We start from the raw sequence: 23,756 nt of genomic DNA, 5'->3' as shown, positions 1-23,756 counted from the left end.
GTAGTAACATCTAATTAAATGCATCCTCATGGAAACATACTAGACTTAAACATTGAACTTTCAGTTTCATGCTTTACAATGTTAATTCAGTTATATGTACATATGTGCACTTTCAGAACCATCAATACATGTAGCTCCAGTTCCAGACCTGACATAATCTTTCAAATTCTTCAGGCACAATAAATGCACATAGTGGTTTTCCAAACATGTAGGTAAAATTCATATACATATATAAAATTTACATATCTAAAAATATTTTAAAAATAAAATATTAATCACTTTTTTTTAAATTGAGCATCAGGTAATTCCATCAGGCTAGACCATAAAGCAGAACAATTTCCTTTCCTTTCTTTTCTTTTCTTTGCCTTGCCTTGCCTTGCCTTGCTTTGCCTTGCCTTGAATTGTCTTTTCTCTCCTCCCCTATACTCCTTTTGCCTCCTCTCTCCTACCCATCTGTTTTCATCTTTCTTTCTTCCTTTTCTTTCTTCTTTCTTCTTTTCCTTTCTTTCTTGGTATTTCTTCTCTGTCTCTGTCTCTGTCTCTGTCTCTGTCTCTGTCTCTGTCTCTCTCTCTCTCTCTCTCTCTCTCTTTCTCTCTCCCTCTCACTCTCTTTTCTCTTCATCCCCGCTCCTCATAAATATTTGGAAGTTAGTTGCTAGTTGATTGTTCCTGAAGTTTTCCTCTTCTTCTAAATTCTCTTGAGCTGGCCTCCACAGTCCACTTGCTCTCAGCACTATTAACATTCAGGTTGCTGCTAGAATGGCACACTAACTTATATTCCAGGATTTACCCTAGTTTTCTAGTTTAGAGTAACAAAATCTACCCCATTCTTCCCTAAACTAATATTATTTACAGCAACAGGCCACTAACCTAGTTTCTTTTAGGTGAATTTTGTATCACTGTGAAAAAATACTAGGACCAAGGCAAAGTATCTGTGGAAGAGTTTATGTTGGCTATGAATCCAGAAAGACAAGAGTCCACCAGGGCAGGAAGGTATGGCAACATGCAGAAACAGTGACAGCATGCAGATATGGTGACAGCAGGAGGAGCAGTTTAAGCAACAACATCTTTAACTGCAAATATGGAGCATGGAGATCAAATTAGAAATAGAGTGAAATATAAACTGGGTCCTCTGCAAAAAATTAAAATAAAATAAAATAAGATTGCTCTTACTTGCTAAGCCATCTCACTAACCCTTGGGCTAATTACATTAGCTGAGTAAATTTTAAGATTGTATAATATTGAGTTTGATTATGCTTATTCATAATGACTAAAATCAAAATGAGTGGGTAGGTCAGAAAGAAATACACAATGTAGAGTTTGAAGAGCAAAGGAATACTAGCTAAAGAAATGTCATACTAGCTAAATAAAGCATGTGCTGGAAGTGAGGCTGTAATTGCTAAGATGATTAGCACTCTTAAGCAGATGTCTGAGAAATGGAATAATGGGAAGCTTACTCTCAAGGTTGGGTAAGATTCCACCCAGACAGAAAATGTGGTACATTTACACAATGGAGTACTACTCAGCTATTAAAAGGAATGAATTTATGAAATTCCTAGGCAAATGGATGTACATAGAGAGCATCATACGGAGTGAGGTAACAGAATCACAAAAGAACTCACACAATATGTACTCACTGATAAGTGGATATTAGCCCAAAAACTTAGAATACCCAAGATATAAGATAAAATTTATTAAACGCATGAAACTCAAGAAGAACGAAGACGAAATTGTGGACACTTTGCCCCTTCTTAGAATTGGGAACAAAACACCCATGGAAAGAGTTACAGAGATAAAGTTTGGAGCTGTGACAAAACGATGGACCATCTAAAGACTGCCATGTCCAGGGATCCATCCCATAATCAGCTTCCAAACGCTGACACCATTGCATACACTAGCAAGATATTGCTGTAAGGACCCAGATATAGCTGTCTCTTGTGAGACAATGCAGGGGACTACCAAACACAGAAGTGGATGCTCACAGTCAGCTATTGGATGGGTCACAGGGCCCCCAATGGAAGAGCTAGAGAAAGTACCCAAGGAGCTAAAGGGAACTGCAACCCTATAGGTGGAACAACATTATGAACTAACCAGTACCACACAGCTCTTGACTCTAACTGCATATGTAACAAAAGATGGCCTAGTAGGCCATCACTGGAAAGAGAGGCCCATTGGACTTGCAAACTTTATATGCCCCAGTATAGGGGAATGCCAGGGCCAAAATGTGGGAGTGGGTGGGTAGGGGATTTGGGGGAGGGGAGTGTATTGGGGAGTTTTTGGATAGCTTTGGAAATGTAAAAGAGGAAAATACCTAATTAAAAAATTATTTCAAAAAAAAAAAAAAAAGATTCCACCCAGATAATCTTCCAATGTATGGATAGAAAAAGCATAAAGTTTTCTGCTCTCAGGTAGTAACTGCAAACAAAAGCTGATGCAAATGTGGCCATCACTAACTGACAGCTAAGTTTGACAGTATAGAAATGTGGTGCTGGCTTTAGAAACATGAATTATGTAAGATTGAAATGGACAGAGATTTTTTTTCCTCCACAGGTTCAGAGAATGTTTTGAATAGGAGTCCTTGTGCAAATATCCCTGACCCCAAAGGAGTTTGCATTCTAGATGAGTAGGTGACCTTTCATTATACTCTATCACTAATCTCTGCCTTGTTCTCTGTACATTCACAGCTTAAAATTATTGATCTACTTATGCAGCAAATGTGTTTTGTAAGATGTCTTAGCCGTGGTTTATATTGCTGCAATTAAAATACCAAAGAGCAAGTTGAAGAAGAAAGGACTTATTTGGCTTTCAGTTCCAGATAATAGTCTATCATTGTAGGAAGTCAAGACAGGAACTCAATGGATTTGGAAGATGAAGTAAGGAGATGATATGGAGGTAATGGGGGTGTGGCACTTACTGGCCTGTTTCATCTTGCTTGCTCAGCCTCCTTTTTTATAGAAGCCAGGAATACAGCCCAGGGATAGAACCACCCACAATGGGTAGTGCCATCCTTTTTGATCACTCATTGAGTAAATTACTTGCAGATAGATCTCATGGAAGCATTTTCTCAATGCAGGTTCCTTTGTCTCTGAAGACCTAGCAGTGTCAAGTTGACAAACAAACCAGCCAGTATGTAATTCTTTAAAGGACTATATGCAACTTTAATATATATATATATATATTTGCATATATATATATATATATATATTTGCATATATATATATATATTTGTAGACTTTTTATTTTTCAAACTACTTTTAATAAGTGTTCAAACACTCCTTTAACCCATCACCCAGCAGAGGTAGTGGAAGAGAAAAGCTATTAGGATATGAGAATAGTGGACCTGTTCAGTAATTTTTCTTTGGTGGTGAACTCAATCATCTAAGGAAATAGTTTGGTCCATGAAGTAGAGGGAAACTGTTCTAGCTCTGTATAATGACCTCAAAATCTGAATTTTATTATATGCTAGACTTTGTTTGAATCGTCTTCTCTCTGGTAATGTACAATCCTGCCATTACCTGCATATGTATCAGAAGATGGCCTAGTCGGCCATTATTGAGACGAGAGGCCCCTTGGTCTTGCAAACTTTATATGCCTAAGTACAGGGGAATGCCAAGGCCAAGAAGTGGAAGTGGATGGGTAGGGGAGGGGGGCAGGGAGGTTCTGGGGGACTTCTGGGATAACATTTGAAATATAAATGAAAAAAATATCTAATTAAAAAATAAATTAAAAACGAAGTATTCCTCCATTAAATCATAAGTTTGCACATTAAAAGGCATTAAGTTTTAATTACAAAGTAAGTGAATTTTAAAATAGATATTTATTGGTCATGAATATTTTATGCTTTTCTTTCCCTGGTTCTTTTTGTTATTCAAGTCAATATATTCATAAACTGTACAATATGTGGATACATGGGCAACTTTAATAAAACTTTATATTTTTAGAAAGGAGTTCTATCTGTGTGTCATATATGTAAACATGCAAATTGCAAACCAATTTCCATGGTGGTAATTAATGACAGCATTTTCAATCCTCTCACATTCCCTCCTATGCTGCTATTAAGATTCTCAAAATATGGCAGCTTCATGAATCACTTGAATGATGTGTCTGTCTAAACTAGAGGTTCTCCAATCAAAGAACTTGTGTTTATCCACATATGTCTGTGCCAAGTCTGAGGATATGATATTGATACTTCAGATCCACATAGTGAGAAAGAAAAACCAAATCTCCCAAGTTGTCTTTTAACCTCTAAGTATGAACAATGCTGTACACTTGTCCACATATATGCACATATTTGCACACACACACACAATAAATAAATAAACAAATAAATTAATAAATAGATAAATGTGAAAAATTAAAGATACATACAATTAAAATTGCTATGTTGCCTGCAAAAACTGTTATTATGGATACAAAGTTTGAATATATAAATACCAAAATGCATATTGAATTTTCATCAGCCGTCATCAGATTCAACTTTATCTTGCTCTCCTTTTATTTGCAAAGCATAACCTTTCTATTGAGAAGGCGCAGAAAGTGAATTTAAATATAAAGAATGGTGGCCAGGCATGGACATGGTGGAGTATGCCTTTAATCCCAGCACTTGGGAGGCAGGCAGAGGAAGGCAGAATTCTGAGTTTGAGGTCAGCCTGGTCTACAAAGTGAGTTCCAGGACAGCCAGAGCTATACAGAGAAACCCTGTCTCGAAAAACCAAAAAAAAAAAAAAAAAAAAACAAACAAACAAACAAAAAAAAACAGATGTGAAGATGTTCTGTGAAGAAAACACTGCCTGTAATTATTGACACTGTGGTTATAAGCCAATCTACAAATGTATAACATAAATGCTGTAGCATATCACTGGAGTCAGGCTCAACTTATAACATGTGAAAAACCCAATTCAAGCAGATCTCAGAGCCCTAAATCCAACCACAGCCTTATTTCCACACATTCAAAATGCTGCCTGTATTCAATTCCTTCATTGATTTCTCAGGCTTCACTTAGAGTTCTACTTGGAGCAAGCTGGCAATATCAGATTAACACAACAAACACTGTAATAACTCCCCATTTGCATTCCCAGTACAGGATATGAGATGGTACTTAGAAGGGACTTTTGTTTGTAATTTATCTGTCTATTTAATTTCTCAGCTCAGATTTAACAATAATGTAACATAAGTCTCAGTTTCCGGAAAAATTAATTTGGCTTAGTGTCTGTTTCTATAATGTGGTACAGCTCTTGTTTCTTCAAAGGACACACTTGGGCCTCTGTTTTGTAAACGTTCAGATGTCTATGCTCATGGGACATCCTTGTTTGCTCTCTAACCTTAAAGAGCTGAGGAAGGTCATGGAAAGTGTAAATTGAGGTGACTACAGAATGCAAATGTGTCATCCTAGGTTACTCAGAGAACTATCAAGTGAAAAACCACTAGCACCTAAGGTAACAGTGGACCAGATTATGTTGTTCTTCAATTGTTTATCCACATGCAATCTTTCTCTTAAAAAAATAAAAGTCTACCTTGAGAAAAGACAACACATTAAAGTATTTCCAATTAAGGAAAGCCATTTGTAAATGTCTATACCTTGTGTTTCACAGGAAACAAGATTAATAATACTAGCCAATACATGTATACATTTCCTAATTGTGAAAAGAGTAAATACAAAGTGTTAAAAGATTAGAACTGTGTTCTCACTTGGGCTGCTATGAGGCCTCCAACACACATATAGTAGAGGACTTCCAGGTGTGTTCATTCAGAAATAATGTACCGAACCCTCAAGAGACTGAAGACCTCAGGGTTTAGAAGTCAGATGAGGTGGGGGTTGAGGGCATCTACTTGGAGATGGGGTGGGGTCGGTAAAACTGTGGGTTGTGAAGCAATTAGAGGATGGATGGGGTGCTTGTAATGGAATCTGAGTGTAAAATTCCAATTAAAAAACACAATATATTTGCTCTCTAGAACTAGAATTCAATTTCTCATCTTCCATAGTTTATTACTTGTAATAAAACACACAAAAATAAAATCTCCAAAAAAAAAAAAAAAAAGGACAAGAGCTGCATCTATAACATCACAGAGATGGCAGAAGCCTCAAAATTACCACATTCTGGGTAAAGGTGATTTGATAAAATAACACAAAATGCTTGTTATTTTGATTGAGTGCATGTTGTTGTAGAAAGTATGCCAAAATGACTTATTGGTTGTTCAGTTAAATACTATCAAAAGAGAAGATGGCATATATGTAAATCAGGTTCAGTCTTGAAAAGAGTGAAGAATTGAAATAACAGTATAGTCTAGACATAGGTGATATTTTTAAACATTTGCACACAAAAGCATTAATGCTGTGAAAGACACTATAGTACATACAGGCATGCAGAAATCTGCCTAAATGATGTATGTAGTCCATAGAACACTTTGCTATAAAGTAGAGACTAGCATACTACAAGACAGAGAACTGTTTTACAAATAAACGTTTAATAAATAGAAGCTTCTTTGTTTTAATTTTGTTCATTGTTTCTTGGCCTGAATACAGAGTTTTTCATGGAGTTCTCTGGCCAATACTGGTGCGAGGGCTTCAGCTAAGGGAATCAAGTGCAGGCAGCGAGGGGAAGTCTCTGCAATGCCTTTCAGGTCACTCAGTAACCCCAAGCTGTTCTGCACTGAATCAGGTCAGGCTGCGCCAAAAATAATCCTACTATACAGTGAGGAGTGCTTTGGAACCTCAGAAGGTGCTTCGGGAGGGCAGACTCTTCCCTAGTGTTACATCTCTTAGAACAAAAGATTCAGATGATGGCATAGTTCTCACACCCCTTTAATTCCCTGGGTATAGTTTATATACTGTTTTGGGGATGATTCAGGTTTGGATAGCAGGTACTTCTCATTTACTTGGACTAAGAGCTTGAGGGAAACATTATTTGCATGTGGGAAGGCTTGGTACTACTCCAATTTGACTGATAGCCACACACCTCTTTTGCAGGGGAGCTGTGGGGGTGGTAACTTCAAGAGGAGCCAGGGGACCAGAAGAGATGTTCAAACAAATTCTGTCCCATGTAGGTAGAAATCACCACCCATTGGGTCCATGGGGTTCTTGAGCTTTGCTTACCTGGAGACCAGGCTGTCTGTATGAAACCCACTGCCCCACAATGGTTCATTTCTCAAAAGGAAAACACTTGGTGAACTCAAAAGTGCAACAAACAGACACAGTATTTGTGCACAAATTCAAAAACACACAAATATTTCTACGGTCATTGATGAAAACACATTCAAAATCAGGATTATGCTGAAATTCAAATTATAATTTCCAAACACAAAGTGTAATTTCATTTCTCATTGCTGGTACAAGAAGGTAAACACATGCCAGCCATTATGTAAAAGATATAACAATTTCCATGATAAATAGACAAGAAGCCTAATTTTATTTTCTATATAATTTCTTTTTCTTATCCTATTTCAGCACTTATTTTACTATTTCTTTTTGTCTTCTGTCCTGCATTTCTGACTTACATAAACCTTTTTTCTGTTTTCCAGATATGTTATGATGGTAGTAATTTTTGGCCTCTTTGAATAGATGATCCTTTCATGTGAATCTATATGAATACTGTTGAAAACTTTGTACATATCTCTAAAAGTTAAAATGACTTGATGAATATGTTTTGGATAGTCTTGACACTCATTTAATATTGTTATGCTACCAAAGCATCATCATTCCCAGCGGGTTAGCTTATAAGAGGATTGGGTATCATAAGTTATGTCTCACAGTGGTCCGCCTGGCACGGGAGCACCATCTTGGATCCGGGACTCCACTGAACTTAGGAACTTAGTCTGCACAGGTGAGAGTGTGCACGACAAAGGCAGACAGCTTCTGGGGCAGGCAGGAGCCACAGAGCCACTGAGGCAGCACCCTTTTGGGGCCGCAGATATCCGGCACCCTCCCAGCCGGAGGACAGTGGTCTGCCCTGTACGGGAGCCCTCTGCCTCAGGAGCAGGGAGAGCCATCTTGGATCTGGGACTCCACCAAACTTAGGAACTTAGTCTGCACAGGTGAGAGTGTGCACCACAGAAGCTGACAGCTTCTGTGACCTGACAAAGCAACACAGCATCTGGGAAAGTTCCTGTTTTGGGCCTTCTTCTTTGGCCAGGAGGAGGTCCAAACACCAGATATCTGTGCACCTCCCTGTAAGAGGAGAGCTTGTCAGCAGAGAGTGCTCTAACCACTGAAACTCAGAGGAGAGAGCCTGTCTCCCAGGTCTGCTGATAGACAGTAATCAGAATCACCAGAAGAACAATCTCTAAACAGAGACAACTATAACGACTCCAGAGATTACCAGATGACGAAAGGTAAACATAAGAATCTTACTAACAGAAACCAAGACCACTCACCATCATCAGAACCCAGCACTCCCACTTCGCAAAATCCAGGTCAGCCCAACACACCTGAAAAGCTAGAACTGGATTTAAAAGCATATCTCATGATGATGGTAGAGGACATCAAGAAGGACTTTAATAACTCACTTAAAGAATTACAGGAGAACATTGCTAAAGAGTTACAAGTCCTTAAAGAAAAACAAGATAACACAATCAAACAGGTAGAAGTCCTTAAAGAAAAACAGGAAAACATATCCAAACAGATGATTGAAATGAACAAAACCATACTAGACCTAAAAAGGGAAGTAGACACAATAAAGAAAACCCAAAGTGAGGCAATGCTGGAAATAGAAACCCAAGGAAAGAAATCTGGAACCATAGATGCTAGCATCAGGAACAGAATACAAGAAATGGAAGATAGAATCTCAGGTGCAGAAGATTCCATAGAGAACATCGACACAACAATCAAGGAAAATGGAAAATGCAAAAACATCCTAACTCAAAATATCCAGGAAATACAGGACACAATGAGGAGACCAAACCTACGGATAATAGGAGTAGATGAGAATGAAGCTTTTCGACTCGAAGGACCAGCAAACATCTTCAACAAAATTATAGAAGAAAAGTTCCCAAATCTAAAGAAAGAGATGCCCATGAACATACAAGAAGCCTACAGAACTCCAAATAGACTGGACCAGAAAAGAAATACCTCCTGACACATAATAATCAGAATAACAAGTGCACTAAACTAAGATAGAATACTAAAAGCAGTAAGAGAAAAAGGCCAAGTATCATATAAAGGCAAGCCTATCAGTATTACACCAGATTTTTTCATCAGAGACTATGAAAGCCAGAAGATCCTGGACAGATGTTATACAGACACTAAAAGAACACAAATTCCAGCCCAGGCTACTATACCTAGCCAAACTCTCAATTAACATAGATGGAGAAACCAAAGTATTCCACGACAAAAACCAAATTCACACATTATTTCTCCACGAATCCAGCCCTTCAAAAGATAATAACAGAAAAAAAAACAATACAAGGACAGGAACCACGCCCTAGAAACAACAAGAAGGTAATCCCTCAACAAACCTAAAAGAAGACAGCCACAATAACAGAATGCCAACTTTAACAACAAAAATAACAGGAAACAACAATTACTTTTCCTTAATATCTCTTAATATCAATGGACTCAACTCCCCGATAAAAAGACATAGACTAACAAACTGGCTACACAAACAAGACCCAACATTTTGCTGCTTACAGGAAACTCATCTCAGAGAAAAAGGTAGACACTACCTCAGAATGAAAGGCTGGAAAACAGTTTTCCAAGCAAATGGTATGAAGAAACAAGCTGGAGTAGCCATTCTAATATCTGATAAGATTGACTTCCAACCCAAAGTCATCAAAAAAGACAGGGAGGGACACTTCATACTCATCAAAGGTAAAATCCTCCAGAGGAACTATCAATTCTGAATATCTATGCTCCAAATACAAAGGCAGCCACATTCATTAAAGAAACTTTAATAAATCTTAAAGCACACATTGCACCTCATACAATAATAGTGGGAGACTTCAACACACCACTTTCACCAATGGGCAGATCATGGAAACAGAAACTAAACAGGGACACAGTGAAACTAACAGAAATTATGAATCAAATGGATCTGGCAGATATCTACAGAACATTCTATCCTAAAACAAAAGGATATACCTTCTTCTCAGGACCTCATGGTACCTTCTCCAAAATTGACCACATAATTGGTCACAAAACAGGCCTCAACAGATACAAAAATATTGAAATTGTCCCATGCATCCTATCAGATCACCATGGACTATGGCTGATCTTCAATAACAAAATAAATAATAGAAAGCCAACATTCACGTGGAAACTGAACAACACTCTTCTCAATGATAGCGTGGTCAAGGAAGGAATAAAGAAAGAAATTAAGGACTTTTTAGAGTTCAATGAAAATGAAGCCACATCATACCCAAACTTATGGGACGCAATGAAAGCATTTCTAAGAGGAAAACTTATACCTCTGAGTGCCTCCAAAAAGAAACTAGAGAGAGTACACATTAGCAGCTTGACAACACACATAAAAGCACTAGAACAAAAGGAAACAAATTCACCCAAGAGGAGTAGAAGGTAGGAAATAATCAAACTCAGGGGCGAAATCAACCAAGTGGAAACCAGAAGAACTATTCAAAGAATCAACCAATCAAGGAGCTGGTTCTTTGAGAAAATCAACAAGATAGATAAACCCTTAGCCAGACTCACTAGAGGGCACAGGGAAAGCATTCTAATTAACAAAATCAGAAATGTAAAAGGAGACATAACAACGGATTGTGAAGACATCCAAAACACCATCAGATCCTTCTAACAAAGGCTATACTCAACAAAACTGGAGAACCTGGATGAAATGGAGAAGTTCCTAGACAGATACCAGGTACCAAAGTTGAATCAATATCAGGTTAGTGATCTAAACAGCCCTATATCCCCCAAAGAAATAGAAGCAGTCATTAATAGTTTCCCAACCAAAAAAAGCCCAGGACCAGATTGGTTTAGTGCAGAGTTCTATCAGACCTTCAAAGAAGATCTAATCCGAGTTCTTCACAAACTGTTCCACAAAATAGAAACAGAAGGTACTCTACCCAACTCATTCTATGAAGCCACAATTACTCTGATACCTAAACCATAAAAAGACCAACAAAGATAGAAAACTTCAGATCAATATCCCTTATGAATATTGATGCAAAAATCCTCAATAAAGTTCTTTCTAACTGAATCCAAGAACACATCAAAACAATCATCCATCCTGACCAAATAGGTTTCAACCCAGGGATGCAGGGATGGTTCAATATATGGAAATCCATCAACGTAATCCAGTATATAAACAAACTCAAAGACAAAAACCATATGATCATCTCGTTATATGTGGAAAAAGCATTTGACAAGATCCAACACCCATTCATGATAAAAGTCTTGGAAAGATTAGGAATTCAAGGCCCATACCTAAACATGATAAAAACAATCTACAGCAAACCAGTAGCCAACATCAAAGTAAATGGTGAGAAGCTTGAAGCAATCCCTCTAAAATCAGGGACTAGACAAGGCTGTCCACTTTCTCCATACCTATTCAACATTGTACTTGAAGTCCTAGCCAGAGCAATTCGACAACAAAAGGAGATCAAAGGGATACAAATTGAAAAAGATGAAGTCAAAATATCACTTTTTGCAGATGATATGATAGTATATATAACTGACCCTTAAAACTCCACCAGGGAACTCCTAAACCTGATAAACATCTTTGGGGAAGTAGCTGGATATAAAATTAACTCAAACAAATCAATGGCCTTTCTCTACCCAAAGCATAAACAGGCGGAGAAAGAAATTAGGGAAACAACACCCTTCTAAATAGGCACAAATAATATAAAATATCTTGGCTTGACTCTAACTAAGGAAGTGAAAGATCTGTATAATAAAAACTTCAAGTCTCTGAAGAAAGAAATTATAGAAGATCTCAGAAGATGGAAAGATCTCCCATGCTCATGGATTGGCAGGATCAACATTGTAAAAATGGCTATCTTGCCAAAAGCAATCTACAGATTCAATGCAATCCCCATCAAAATTCCAACTCAGTTCTTCAATGAATTAGAAAGTGCAATGTGCAAATTCATCTGGAATAACAAAAAACCTAGGATAGCAAAAACTCTTCTCAAGGATAAAAGAACCTCTGGTGGAATCACCATGCCGGACCTAAAGCTTTACTACAGAGCAATTGTGATAAAAACTGCGTGGTACTGGTATAGTGACAGACAAGTAGACCAATGGAATAGAATTGAAGACCCAGAAATGAACCCACACACCTAGGGTCACTTGATCTTCAACAAGGGAGCTAAAACCATCCAGTGAAAGAAATACAGCATTTTCAACAAATGGTGCTGGCACAACTGGTTGTTAACATATAGAAGAATGCTAATCGATCCATTCCTATCTCCTTGTACTAAGGTCAAGTCTAAGTTGATCAAGGAACTTCACATAAAACCAGAGACAATGAAACTTATAGAGGAGAAAGTGGGGAAAAGCCTAGAAGATATGGGCACAGGGGAAAATTCTTGAATAGAACAGCAATGACTTGTGCTGTAAGAGAGAATTGACAAGTGGGACCTCATGAAACTGCAAAGCTTCTGCAAGGCAAAAGACACCATCAATAAGACAAAACAACCACCAACAGATTGGGAAAGGATCTTTACCTATCCTAAATCAGATAAGGGACTAATATCCAATATATATAAAGAACTCAAGAAGGTGGACTCCAGAAAATCAAATAACCCCATGAAAAAATGGGGCTCAGAACCGAACAAAGAATTCTCACCTGAGGAATACCGAATGGCACAGAAGCACCTGAAAAAATGTTCAACATCCTTAATCATCAGGGAAATGCAAATCAAAACAACCCTGAGATTCCACCTCACACCAGTCAGAATGGCTAAGATCAAAAATTTAGGTGACAGCAGATGCTGGCAAGGATGTGGAGAAAGAGGAACACTCCTCCATTGTTGGTGGGATTGCAAGCTTGTACAACCACTCTGGAAATCAGTCTGGCGGTTCCTCAGAAAATTGGACATAGTACTACCGGAGGATCCAGCAATACCTCTCCTGGGCATATATCCAGAAGATGTCCCAACCGGTAAGAAGGACACATGCTCCACTATGTTCATAGCAGCCCTGTTTATAATAGCCAGAAGCTGGAAAGAACCCAGATGCCCCTCAACAGAGGAATGGATACAGAAATTATGGTACATTTACACAATGGAGTACTACTCAGCTATTAAAAAGAATGAATTTATGAAATTCCTAGCCAAATCGATGGACCTGGAGGGCATCATCTTGAGTGAGGTAACACAATCACAAAGGAACTCAAACAATATATATTCACTGATAAGTGGATATTAGCCCAAAACTTAGGATACACAAGATATAAGATACAATTTGCTAAACGCATGAAAGTCAAGAAGAATGAAGACCAATGTGTGGACAATATGCCCCTTCTAAGAATTGGGAACAAAACACCCATGGAAGGAGTTACAGAGACAAAGTTTTGAGCTGTGATGAAAGGATGGACCATGTAGAGGCTGCCACATCCAGGGATCCATCCCATAATCAGCTTCCAAACGCTGACACCACTGCATACACGAGCAAGATTTTGCTGAAAGGACCCAAATATAGCTGTCTCTTGTGAGACTATGCCAGGGCCTAGCAAACACAGAAATGTATGCTCACAGTCATCTATTGGATGTATCACAATGCTCCCAATGGAGAAGCTAGAGAAAGTACCCAAGGAGCTAAAGGGATCTGCATCCCTATAGTTGGAACAACATGATGAACTAACCAGTACCCCGGAGCTCTTGTCTCTAGCTGCATATGTATCGAAAGATGGCCTTGTCGGCCATCACTGGAAAGAGAGGCCCATTGGACTTGCAAACTTTATATGCCCCAATATAGGGAATGCCAGGGCCAAAACAATGGGAATGGGTCGGTAGCGAATTGGGGAGGGGTATTGGGGACTCTTGGGATAGCACTGGAAATGTAGTTGAGGAAAATATGTAATAATAATATTAAAAAGTTAAAAAAAAGAAAAAAATAAGTTATGTCTCCAGATACTGAGGACTTAAAGTCAAATAAGATAAAGATTATAAGTATGTTCATTTCTTTATTTCATTTTCTTCTTCTTCGTCCCCAAATTGATTATTACCCACTTCTCTCTCTCTTTCTCTCTCTCTGTCACACACACACATACAGACACACACAGATACACACAAACACACACACACACACAGACACACAGACACACACACACAAATTACAAATGCAGAGGATTTTTGTATGATTACCCAGGGTAATCTTAAATCATGACACAGTTTCTTCAGTATCAGGATCTGTTTTTTTTTCCTTCCTCCCTTCCTCCCTCCCTTCCTCCCTCCCTTCCTTCCTTGCTTCCTTGCTTCCTTGCTTCCTTCCTTCCTTGCTTCCTTCCTTCCTTCCTTCCTTCCTTCCTTCCTTCCTTCCTTCCTTCCTTCCTTCCTTCCTTTGGTCCACATTATCATTCTCATTAAGACAGTGTATCCTTCCATTGTGAACAATTATTACTGAATTATATATACTACAGCCTTTGCAAACTACAGGCTACTAATCAGTTCTACATACATTGTAATACTCAGTGTCTTAGTCATCTGCTAAGAATATGTTTGAGTGACTTGAACAGATGACTGGGAGTAAATGGGATATTCTAATAAATTGAATGTCAATGTTAAATTTTACATCAGTCTGTAGATTTAGAGAAGATTGTACAGACTATAACAAATCATAGTTTCCAGTATTTTAAAAAGAAAGATGGTTAATAAAATTTTTGAACTCAGAAATCTTAATTAGTACTCTTTCTTGTGGCATATATTCTTTTAATCATAAGAAAGTCAAGTTAAAATTGAATAACACTCATTCCTGATGGTAGAGATGATTACAAAACAAATGTGTACTCAGTTATAGTTAGACATCTTAAAGATGACAAAGTAATAAATAAATAAAATAAATAAATAAAAAATAATAAAATAATAATAATAATAAATAATAATAAATATATAATAATAAATAATATATATATAATATATATAATAATATATAATATAATATAATATATAATATATATAATATATTATATATATTATATATTATATTATATTATATATTATTATATAATTTATATATATTATATATATTATAATATTATATATTATATATATAATAATATATATATATATATAATATATAATTATATATATATTATAATATATATATTATAATATTATATATATTATATATTTTATATAATATATAATATAATATAATATAATATAATAATAATATAATAATAAATATATAATAAAAAATAATAAATATATAATAAATAATAATAAATAAATAATAATAAATAATAATAAATAAATAATAATAAAAAATAAATAAAAAAATTTTGAAGAAAGTTTTGATGGGTCAAAAGAAATTTAATGGAGAGGTTGCGTATTCAAGGTAGTGTTCCTGAACCAAACCAAGAATTGTACAAACACAGAGTCACTGTACGATGAGGAGGAAAGAGTTATGGAGTAGTGCGGAGAGGATATAATAGCACCAGTAATTACAGCAGGTATCTATATGTGGAACAGGAAAGGATCATAGGCTATTCCATAGATGATTCTGGAAATAAAAGATATTGTAGTGATAGAACCCCTATAGCCTAATGCACTAGGAAAATTTGGAGATAGTTAGATAATTTAGTGAGTGAAGGCCATTACTCTACAAGTCTGGAAAACTGAACTTAATCCCTCAAATCAATGTAAAATGAGAGAAACAACTCCACAAAATTATTCACTGGCCTCCACATACAAGCCACCATGATATACAGGAAAAACTGGGAGGTCTCTGGAAAGAGCTTTAACAAAAGACTTTACTGATCCCCTGATGTGGTAAAAGAGAGAAACTCTGAGAATTAACTAGTAGTTTTGAACATTGTACAGTTTTCATGAATTGTATTATTTCAGTATATTGCTACTTTCCAAATATGGATTAAGATTAAACCTGATGAGTCAGAAAGATATCAGGATTCCCATTTTGTTAAGAAAATTTGAATAGATGTTAATAACCTCAGTTTAAGGAAAGTTGTTGTATTAGACTTCATTAAGACATAGAAGTTAACCATTGCAAAACAAAATAGAGTCAGTCTATCTATTACATGTTGTATGGACTGTCTTTACTATTGCCCTTTAGAAGGAGAATGCATCTTCTGCAATGCAATAGAAGGAAGCATTTCAAAGCAGTATCTGGTATTTGAATTAACCATAACCAATGGCACTGATTTAGCTTCTGAAGTACTATAGAACCAATCTTCCTAACTGTTGTGTATTTATAGCACAGAAAGCTTACTAAAGTATAACTAGTTTTGTTTTCATGCATGCAAGCCAAACGACTTAATTCAATGAGTTTTCCAAGAAGCTGATATTTATAATCAAATATATTAAAAATACTTAGTATATTCCTCAGCAGCATGTATATCAAAATAGAAATAATTCAGGACAAAGTTGGTGGAGTCTGAACAAGGATGATATGGAAATCTATGGAACACTCCACAGAAAAGACACAGTGACAGGTAGAATTTTTAGAGAAATTCTAAATCACATTTCTAATGCTGTATTCAAAAAAAAATTGTGAGCTTAAAATTCTCAGATAAATTGAAGTATATATTTACTTCAAAAATTTTATTTTATTTCTTTAATAATATACATAATAAAACTAAATATCTAGCTGAATTTAAAGCTCAATTCTTTGTATTAAAATTTCAAAGTTTTCATTTCATGTGTATGAGTATTTTGCCTGGGTACATTTTCCTGTACCATGTGAATATTTAGTGACTGTGTAAACCAGAAGATGACATCATAAGATCTACTGGTACTGAAGTTACAGATGTATATATGTGTGCTGTGGGTTTTGGGCACATATCTATGTCACAGAACCCATGTCATCTGCATATACAGCAAGTGATTTCACTGTTGAACCATCTCTCCAGCCCCTAAATATCATTTCTCCAATCATCAAATGAACAGTAATAAGGCTGGAAGAATGCTTATACATAGGTGCTGTTCTTGTAGTGTACCTAGAGTACTCACCAAGTAATTCTGCATCTGTAGTTTCCAACACTGAATTTTTTGTTAATAATTATAAGATTTCCCTGATTAGTATTCACAAACCAGATGGAATACTTATAGAATCTTTTCCTTCCAAATTGAATATTCTCACAGACTAATGTTGCTCAGAAGCTTTTAGGTATTGTGTAAATGTATGACATGAATTTTTAGCTTAAAACCTTTCTTACAATTTCAAACATACATTTTGGTTAAATCACGATTCTTACTTATAGTATATAATTAGTAATTAGAAGTGACTTGGAGAAGACATGTGCCACTTTTTTTGTTTGTTTGTTTGTTTTTTACATATGAGAATCACCACTTCAGTGATTCTTTTATTTTTCATAAACAATATGTAAATGTTTGAATAATATGATATACAGAAAAGTGTGTTACTACATGTCTTTTCTGATAAAGGAACAACTAATAATTATTATGTAAGTCTGTCATATAGCAAAAAATTATTTAAATCTCTACTTATCAGGTCAAATTAAAACCAGGAGTAGGTTCTAGTTAGCATCCAGTGTTACCTCACACTTGTAAGATAGCACAGTTGATGCTGATGTTTTTTAGTAGGCACGGAGACTTTGCTAAATTTAATGGGTTAACATGTACTTACTATAGCTTCAGCATGTCGTCTTTTTAGTCAAATTCATGAAAAATTGGTAATCTGTGTACAACGGTTCTTGGTGTCCTTATTTTAATGTCTGTTTCCTCACCATTCTGAATAAATGGGCATTGGGCGTATCTTTTGTCCTCTGTGCACTGTTTGTGGTGACATCATAATCTAATTTCAAAGATAATCTTACTTATCCTGCCAGAGTTGGCCAATGATTGGAAAGGTTAAATCTGTAAAATAAACATAACACAGTACAGAGTCAACCAGAGTCCAGATGATCTGTTTATACTTCTCATTGATTTTTCAAAACCTCATTTCCTGGTTTTGTTACAGTTGGTCATGGAAATAAAACAATAGAATCTGAGTGAGGGTGATAGAATACATGTTGCAACTGCATTTTCTCCTCACTCCTCCCCTCCCTGAGGGAGTTTCTTTGCTTCTTTGCTTCTTGGGATGGTAGTGTGGGCTACTAATGTCTGGATGTGGGATGCTGTTTCAAACAATATGGAAGTAGACAAATGGCAATGCTGCATGGAGTTGACATCTGTGCCATCTCAAACTAGACAAATGAATCTTTTTTATTTTTAATTTTTGCTTTTCTGAAATTGGATTGTTTATTCCCATTAGTGACTAGAAACTAATTTAGACTGCAATTTTGATATACTCTACAAGGAAATATGAAACAAAAATTAACATTTAATTTGTTCCAAAGAATCATTTGTTGTACTCCTTTGAAAATCATAGTGCTTTTGACTAAGTATTTTATTAAGTTTGAATAATGAATAAGAGAAAATATAGATGAATGGCTAAATGATACATTGATTATCTTCGTAAACTGTTACTTTGAAAAACAATGTTTTATTGTCTTTGGGAATTTCATACAATGTATTCTGAACATATTAAAGTCCTTCCCTAGCTCCTGACATCTTTCCCAAGACACCCAACTTTGCATCCTCACTTTTAAAATTATCTATTGAGACCAATTTGATCTGTGCATATACTGTTGAGTGTATAGCCATCATGGTAGGCAGTCGTTGTCACACCAGAGACTAAGTACTAAAACTAAATGGGCTCTCCCTCTGCTAGCAGCTATACATTACTCTTCAGCTAGGACTTGGACTCTAATTACCTTTCTTTTCTTTTATTGGATATTTTATTTGTTTACATTTCAAATGTAATCCTCATTCCTTGTTTCCTCACTGCAAAAGCACTATCCCTTTCTAATTCCTCCTGCTTCTATGGGGGTGCTACTCCACCCTCCCACTCAACTCTGCAACATGGTGTCTTCATGGGACCCAGGGTATCTTCTCCCGTTGATACCAGATTACCTCCTCCCTCTCTCTCTCTCTCTCTCTCTCTCTCTCTCTCTATATATATATATATATATATATATATATATATATATATATATAATTGTTTTTTAAAACACTTTCTTATTAGATATTTCCTTCATTTAAGTTTCAAATGCTTCTTATGTTCCATTAAAGGGTCATCATTCTTTACCTCTCTAAGTTTCTGCACGCTGAACAGTAGTGGAGGTCTGAGTTAACTGTCATTGACTGCAAATAGAAACGTCTCTTAAGAAGGCTTAGCGAAGCAAGAATCTTTGAAAGTAGAGGTAAGTTCCAGAGATCACTTTAATACTGTATCCATTTAGCAGAGTTATGGTCAGAACTGCATTGGAATTTTGAGGGGGGTTGTGTTGAATCTGTGTATTTCTTTTGCTTTTCTATCCAGTTTAAAATATTAATCCTTAAGACATGTGAATATGGGAGGCCTTTCCATCTTATAAATCATCTTTGGGATCTTTATTCAATGCCTTACAAGCTCATATTATACCAGAATTTCACAACCTCAGTGAAAATTTTCCACTTCCTTCCATTTATTCCAAGATTAATTTTGAGGCTATTGTGAATGGTATTGTATTCCTTATTTCTTTCTCTCTGTCATTTGGATATAAATACTATTGATTTTTATTTAAAGTTTATATTTTGCTATATTACTGGATGTATTTATCATTTACAGGTGTCTTCTACCAAAGTGTTTAGGGTGTTTTATATACACACTCCGATTTTCTACAAATATGGCTGCTTTCTTTCTAGTCCCTCTCCTAATTTTTTTTTTTTTTTTTTTTTTTTTTTTTTTTTTTTTTACTACTTTAGGCACCAGTTTGAATAGAAGAGCAATGAGAGGATATCACTGTATTGTTTTGGATTTTTGTGAAGATGTTTCAGTTACTCCCTGTTTAGCAGTGTTAGCTATGGGTTTATATTTTACCGTCATAATGTTGACAAGTCATTTATATCATTCATCTCTTTAGGACTTTTATCATGAAAATACATTGGAATTTGTGAAAGGTCATCCTTGCATCTAATGAGATGATCACATGTTCCTATTTTTGAGTCCATATATGTAAAGTATTACATGTATTGGTGTGATGTAAATTTGATCATGGTAGATAATCTTAGGCATGTTTCTTTATTTTGTATTTTTATTTTATTTTTTCATTTTTTTCCTTATTCTGTTTTTTTGAGAGAGGGCTCCACTTTGTAACCTTGGCTCTCCTAGAACTCACTCTGTAGCACATGCTGACCTTGAACTCCTGAGTGACAATTGTAAATACGTCGTGTTACAGTCTTGAATTGACCTCAAAATTTAATTCCAGTGAATTGAAAATGGTGACCAATACAATATTTCTGCTCATGATATCAAGGCTCCTATTTAGGGCACACATCTGTCAGGTGATACAAAGAGGAAGACATTTAGATATATTACTGAATTTCTTTCATATTTTCACGTAAGGATTTTATGTTGCTGAGATGCAAATCAAGAATCTTTAACATTTGCTCTAATTTCAGGTCACATTTACAGGATTCACATTACCTGTTTCATAGACATTTTCAATATTTTCAGTGGGAATTTTGAAGTACTCATTTAGCTTCACTTATATATCCCACATTTCTTCAGTGACATTTGTTCCAGTTGCTGCATTTCGTGGAATAAAAGTCAGAAGACACAGACACTATAGTTGCATGTAATAGTCTAAATTCATCAAGTGTTCTCATCAGTTGGTAAATCTTGCTACCTCACCTCATCCTCCCAACCAAAATTTAGATACCAGTCAAAAATCTTTCTGAAGTCAGGTTAGACATTCTTACTGTGGATAAGGTAAAAACTCTCCATCTCATGATATCTAAAATACTGATTTAAATTCAGGAATATTAAAATTATCAGTGAGTATTAATTAAATTTATTATCATTTGCAATTCAACTTGAATTTCACCCAACATTGAATAAATTTACAATATGTTAACAAACACATTCCTGCACCAGTGTGCTATTAAACTAAATTCAGGGGACACAGTTGGGTTGCAATTAACTACAAGAAAAAATAGTTTTCTCCCATAAAAGATTTACATACCCAGAACTCCTGACAGTTTCCGGTAATAATTCCCATCATTAATAAATTGTGCTTCGAATAGGATGGTGGTGTTTGAGCCAAAATGTATCACAATAGGAAAATCACTTGGGGCTGAAAAAAGAAAATTTTACTTCTTAACAACATGGTGTAGAGCTTCATATTTATTTATTTATTTTCTGTTCACTTTTGAGATTTTAATATCATTATACCATTTAAAATTTCCCTTTCTTCATAAGCAACTGAGTGTGTAACTATCAACATATTCCTTCAAATTCATGACCTCAGTTTTTACTGATTATCATCATATGATTATATTTATCATCTTATAATAATAACTTGTCTATGTTTTATATTATACAAATTATGTGTTATCCCATATTAAATTTTAATTTATGTAATAAGAAATATTTACTCATAAACAGAACTTTTTATGCAATGTAGTATTTTCTATATATATATTATAATTTGTTAATTATATTATTTTTAAAACACTGTAAATTCTTTCCAAGTAATATTATTCCTTGCATACTACAAATTTGTTATCATTTCTGCATTAAATTATTGAGTCAGTTAAACAATTTATCCTCTTCTAACATAAAATTAAAAAAAAAATCAAGTGAATATTTATAATTGACCAATTTCAGCAAAACATGTATTTATTTATTTGTTTCATTTTTGTTTTCTACCACCTAGGAAGATTCATTCAAAAGTGTATTAGCCCCTCCAATATTGATTGAGAGTATATAATGGCTATTTTACTCACTTCTACTTAGGTCTCCCTTATATTGTGGATAAAAGTAGATATTTGGAAAATGATGAATAGCATCACGCAATATATATATGGTAGGCAGGTAATGAGTCCCATTTCTTTTGGGACATTGTTTGCTGCATGGATTACCTGTAAAATGAGTCACAATGGACCATTTATCCATGAAAGACACTCTTGATTAAGATCATATCCCTTAAAAAACAAAAAGTGTTACTAATGCAGTCAAACCTGAACTCACATTTGATTGAGCAATACTTCCACCAAGGTTCATCAGCCCAAACTGTATGTAGCTGGCAATTCCCATTTTTCCTAAACATACATATAAAACAGTAAACTCTCCTTATTTCACTTTTATCATAATGTGTATATTTGTCCCCTAAGAAAACATATCTTGATGAAAGTGGAACACATTCCTGGCCTTGATCCTATATTCTATGATGTTATGCTTTGGTTTGGAAATATTTTCATTAATCATATTTTCAGTCTGTGATTCCTGTCAGAAATAGACCAACTTCCTGTGTGTGCCAAGATTTATGGATTGGAATGGGGCATAGACCCTTTATTGACAGAATTTTCCAAGTCACCAACATAAAGCAAGTGACCTCATGTATGCATTGCTAGATATAGAGGTATCCGGATCTTTTTCAAGAAGAGAAAAATTCTTCAAAGTGAGCTTCCAAACACTGCTTTTGTAATATTTGATATCAGGAGTTCCTCTACTCATATTGACATTTATTAATATTTTACTTTTACTAACATAGTTTCCAATACATGATACATTTTTACTGTTTTCATATTTTACCATTTTAATATAGAGAAAGATTCAAACATCAATATGTGAACAATCAAGTTTAATATATTTTAGCTGCAGTCACTTGCAACTCCAGATTTCTCAAATTACTATTAAATCCCAATCATCTTCTCATTCCAGAAACATTGTAATGCCCTGATTTCTATTTTAACAAATTATTTCTTCTAATGAAATGCATTTTCTCACGTGACATAGAACATCATGCTCATGACACTGTTTTTCTTAAAATACTTGACCTCACACATCTGAATATGCTCTGGACTATTTTCAGCTGTTGCTCCCATAGATTTACTTGCTAGGTAGATAGTATTGAATTTCCCTGAAGAGTAAAAAATAATACGAATTAAAGTCATCGATCAGATCATAAATTTTTGAGTTTCCACACCCATATGTTTGCATATAATCTCCTGTAACTTCACTTACGAGGGATATCTTATGGCCTTGGTAGGTACTGCACATATGCAGTGCAAAATGCAGACCAATCACCAACATACATAAAACAAAAAAATACATTTTGTGAAAATTTAAGGTAAATCACATACACAAACATGCAAAATTGAACTTCAAAAAATCAGTTCCTGTTTTGGAACTATTTCTGCATTATGATTAATATTAATATTATCTCACCCAATGACCATAGTGCAGTGACTCTAAAGGAGAAATATCTATTCTTCAAATATGTGATACATAATGTGTTAGCCCTTCAGATATCAAATTGATGTTGTTTATATTATACTGACTATGAGTCCTCTCTGTATTAGTATAGAATATAAAAGTTAAAAACATGCCAATAATGAGGTTCATTTTTATACCCTTTATCCAAGTTAAAGCAATATATGAAGTTGAAATGAAGTAATTATAACCTCAAACTAAAACAAACCATGTTTTAAGACATAGAATATATTCTAAGTACAGAAACCAAAAGGGAATGAATATATTCATAGAATTACATTGATTGTCAGTTCCAACTGTGATAAATTGACCACAGCAAAGTTTATTTCTCCATAACTCCCTGATAGCCCAACCCTGTACCTGTAAA

The sequence above is a fragment of the Mus caroli genome, unplaced genomic scaffold (assembly GCF_978045245.1).
Source record: "Mus caroli unplaced genomic scaffold, Mus_caroli_1 scaffold_7, whole genome shotgun sequence".
Taxonomy (NCBI): Eukaryota; Metazoa; Chordata; class Mammalia; order Rodentia; family Muridae; genus Mus; species Mus caroli.
The sequence above is the reverse complement of the archived record's forward strand: the minus strand, read 5'-3'. Positions refer to the sequence as shown.